Source organism: Palaemon carinicauda, chromosome 3 (assembly GCF_036898095.1).
Source record: "Palaemon carinicauda isolate YSFRI2023 chromosome 3, ASM3689809v2, whole genome shotgun sequence".
NCBI classification, from domain to species: domain Eukaryota; kingdom Metazoa; phylum Arthropoda; class Malacostraca; order Decapoda; family Palaemonidae; genus Palaemon; species Palaemon carinicauda.
In genome coordinates, this window is record NC_090727.1 from 198,721,662 (window position 1) to 198,726,661 (window position 5,000).

The window sequence follows — 5,000 nt, forward strand, 5'->3', positions numbered from 1 at the left end:
AAGGGGTCTCTCTGATCTGGAGTGATCGCCCATTCTGTTGTGGTAATCTGTCGTGTCTTGTAGCGCTCACCGAATGACAGATTCATCAAATTAGCAGACCAGTTATGACTTCAAGGATGGGTTAGTTAGGAGCTTTGACAAAGCGGTGCCGGAAGACGGGCCCTTGGAATATGAATAATAAAAATAATAACAAAAAATTAAAATGATAACTACGATATTATACGGTACTGGTTACACGATGGGTAATCTATTCGATAGAGCTTCGAGAACTTATGATAATTTTTTTTTTTTAATTTGAATAAAGAAAGTTTTCAAAAAGATGACATCTATATACCAGCACAATAAACGAGCAAGCCCCAAGAGCAAAGCAGAACAAAACAAGCTGTGTAGGCTACTTATAAGCACAAACGAGGATTAGAAAATAAGTGACATGAAGAAAAAAGTAAGACGATATATAAGGGGAAAAAATGAAATATTGATAATTTCAATAGACGTTAACTAAATCATTCTCTTTTATGGACAGATAAAGTCTAACCCCGTTTGTAAAATAAAATCATCAATGATTATTGAAAAAAAAAAAAGTTCCCATAGCCAGGAAAATCATCCGAAATCAGTTTCATTATTTTGATCTAATTTTCAATTTCTTATTCAACTATTGATCCGTATTGAATAATTTTCAATCTAATTAGTTTCATTTATTCGTTAAAGAGTTATTTCTAGTTATTCTCTTATATAACTAGGAAAATTAGCTGAAACCATTTTAAACATTTATCTATTTTCTTTGCATTTACCTCTTTCATATTTTTGTTTATTCTTCACTAATTTTCTTCAATTAAAGGATTTCCATGTACTGATTAAGTGATTTTTATCATTCAATTTCTTCGTGTTTAAAGAATTCATCTTTCTCATAATAAAACATTTACATCATACAAGCAGAAGCACAATCAATCATCGATGACCAAAAATTCCAAATTAAGTGAACCATTTCAATATAGAAGAAGAAAAAGACAACAATATATATATATATATATATATATATATATATATATTATATATATATATATATATATATATGTCTATACACACACACAATATATATATATATATATATATATATATATATATATATATATATATATACATATATATATATATATATATATATATATATATATACTTATCTATATATATATACATACATACATACATATATATATATATATATATATATATATATATATATATATATATATATATATGTTACAGATTCAACACATGTAGGGGAGAGAGAGAGAGAGAGAGAGAGAGAGAGAGAGAGAGAGAGAGAGAGAGAGAGAGAGAGAGAGAGACTTTTATGTATATGATTAAACATAATTCATTCCATCTCCTCACACCTCTCTCATTCTCATCAGAACTGGACTCCGAAGAGAATTCAAGACCATGAAATGAGAGGCTTCAGAAGTTGAACCGATGAAAAGAAAAAGAAAATAAAAAAAAACTCGTAAGGAAGATTGCAGAGAACAATCGAAGAGCTTCAGGGGACCGGTCAAAGTAATGTTTGAAATGGTTGTGATTTGGAAGAAAAAAAAAGGAAGTCTTAATAGGGATAATAGGAGAATTGGGGAAGAATTGGGATGTTGAATAATAAAATTTGAAGTAAGATTGGGAAAATTAAAACTCAAGAAAACTTGGAATCATCGAGAAAGAAGATCAGAAATTATATAAAAGAAATACAAAGACGACCGAAAACGTGAAGATAAAAAAAAAGGAAAATACGAATACGAAAAATAAACCTAAAAGAAAAAATATCTAAAAATAAACGAAAGATCCAGTTCCTCGACATCAGAGTACCAGAATAAATATTTATAGCTGTCTTAACTTCCCATGGCTAATGGTTTGAGCGAACAAGCCGTTTTATCTTTCTTAACAAGCGTTGAATTCTACAATACATAATATTCTATAGACATTTGCTTTTGCAGTCGTCGCCAAACGCATTTCAGTTTTCCTATCCATGATTCATAAAGGATGAATTTCGAAATATGTTTGAACAAAAAATGAGATAAATTTATATCGCTCACGTGCCGTCGAATTTCAGTTTTAAAAAGTGAAAGAAGCAGGAAGATCATTTTGAGAAATGATACAGTTCATTTACTCAAAAGGGTATTAAAGAAATGGAAAATAATACTATAAATTATTCATGGTGAACTCGCTAACGTGTCTCATCGTCCGGCAACACCCTCTGGTGTAGCAAAGGCCAGCTGCTGCTGCTGCTGGATGCTGAGCAAACCACACCCGATTCTCAAACACCCGTAACACGGAGGAGCCTCTCTTCCGCCCATCAAAAGACACCCTTCATGATTGGGAGGGGGCTGCATGGGAAAGGGGTGGGGCTGGTATGCTGTCACCAGCAGAGAGAGAGAGAGAGAGAGAGAGAGAGAGAGAGAAGCGCTCTTACACCCTACCTACCTTTCGCGCCATTTTTGCCTCCCGCCAAATCTCACAAAGTGGCTATTAGCTTCTCTCAACAACAACGAACCTAAAATTAAATTGTCGACGCATCATATCGTCAAATTAGCACGAGTTTAAAGCGAGCTCGCTCTAGCTACCATGAACCTCGTCTTTGTCACATTAACGCGTTCGACTCAAAGTTTGTAAATGGGCAATTAGCGGCTCCAGCAACCGTGATCGCTAATTGGCCAGTCAGTTTACATTGTTGCCACGTCGATGGTCACACACGCCCCGCTTGCCACATCACCGATCATAGCTGACACAGGAGATGATGTCCCTGCTGCAATAGGCGATTCTCTGTTTCAGTGATAAAGGAGGGCCTTTGATTCCCTTTGTTTAGACGGAAAATATTATTCTCCCCAATGGACAGGCAAAAGAATATTACTTTCTTTGTTGGGCGCAAAAGACATATTCGGTATTTCTTCTCAGGTTGGCAGAGAGAGAGAGAGAGAGAGAGAGAGAGAGAGAGAGAGAGAGAGAGACTGACTGCGGAATTTGAATAAACATTGGATTCGAGATATATTTGACGTTTCATTTCAATTTGCAAGTGGAAGAGGTAAAAGAGATTTTAATACACGCCGGTTTATTTGTGCTCGTCTCGTTGCAGGCAAAAGGGCGAAGCGATAGCGGGTTCGCGTGTACAAAACGCACAATATACCGTCTGTATATACAAGGTATGCATTTGGGTGTATTTACAAAATGTGTGTATTGTGTATATAATGAAATCTAGTGTAAAGTGTTTTTGTATATACACATGATTCCATCGTTATATTATATAGATTCCAAAATCTTGTAAATTCTAATTGTACATATGAATTATATGATACCTAAAAAAAAAAAGATATAAAACTTTAGGCCTATCTATTATGAAATTTCCTAACAGATATGGAAGAATCTTCAATAAAGTCACGAGATGTTTTGTCAAAGTGAATTACTTGCAAACTTTATAACCTATTGTACGGCCACGGCTATTTAATGTGATCCGACGCTGGGGTCAGAAGGCCATTCATAAGCTAGGCTTTAAACGATAAGAACTTGCAAAAGAGGATAGCTGAAAGGAGGCGATATTTGGTGACAAATAAAAGGCTAAAAAGTTGGTGCAGCTACGAACTGAAAGTACGCACAATGATCCTTTAGTAAAGACTACAGTGCACCACTTGAAGTGTATCAACGATTCTGCCCCTCAACGGAGCCTCTTTATTAGGAAATATTTATAGATCGATACCAAATTATTAGCAGCAATTTCGGGGGCCATCTTTTATCTCGTGGTTTAACCCTTGAATATCTAATTAGTATTTATAATTATCACTTAATCGTCACTTTTTCGATTTCCTCACGCTCTTTGGAGTTCACTTATCACGTCAAACGGAGGGCAAACGACAGATGCATTTAACACCCATGGTGGGAAGGGTAAAAATTGTCCACATGATTCTTTATTCAGTTCATTAAATCACGTTGATATCAATGCACTAATTTTTCAAATATATCTACTGTAAATACATATAAAGCATGGAATAATTGCATTAAAAAAAAAAAAAAAAAAAAAAAAACTTTAAAAGTAGCTGCAGTGTTAAGATTAAGAGATATATTAAGACCACATTTAAATCCAACATTATTTCGGTAATGAAGCAAATACTATTCCAATTAATTTATGTGATGTTTGTTGTTATATTGCACTTCAGTCCAATGAGTGTTTCGATTGAGCATTGCTCATCATGGTGTGTGCACAACACAGCCGTCTCAGCAGGATTATGTGTCCTTGTTCGTCTTTTATCCCAAAGACACTTCAATTATTTTTTGGCATTCACGTCTAGGCAAGTTCTTTGGAGACTCGTGGTTGGCGTGAGATATAGGCAGTCCGTATACTGTTATTTAAATGTCTTTGTTCATGAAGAACCCCATTGTTGTGTTGAGTCTTTGTACAATTAGAACAACTAATTTGTGATTTCTTTTTAACAATATCAACTCTTATATTTTTACTAATCCCATCTGGATGGACGTTCTGTTAAGAAACTTGAGATTAACGGCTTTATTGACAGAAATGATTTCTCCAACCTTATCTCGTATAACTTACCTAAAGATCAACTTGAGAAGTTACCAATCATAATAAACAAAGCAACCAGTTTGATTAAGGGTGTTCAAACCTCGGAGAAAAAAAAAATATCCCTGTAAACAGATTTCCCATTCTTTTACCCACCACAATTTGATTGAATAAAATGATTTTTTAAAATTGCATTAATCAACCTAATCTGAGTGTGCGTTTTAAGTTATAGAAAATTATTCTTAACCTAACCAGTTTAAATGCTCTTCATTGGTTAAAAGTATGCAAGGAATTGACAATTTTAGCAATTTCAGTTTAGTTTTCATTTAGCTAATTAAATTAAAATAATTTTGTAGCATTTCAACCATACCGTTCATTTGCAAAAAGCCAAAAGGTGTAGATCTGATATCACTTGATCATTTAATTTTGTTTGGAATTGTGTCCAAATCTG

The 5,000-nt window shown here is 34.0% G+C and overlaps 1 protein-coding gene across 1 annotated transcript in view; it reads right to left on the bottom strand.

The window, feature by feature from the left end:
* LOC137638165 (uncharacterized) overlaps nucleotides 1–5,000 on the bottom strand; it is a 24,362-nt gene that overhangs the window by 1,541 nt on the left and 17,821 nt on the right. The window lies entirely within an intron of this gene.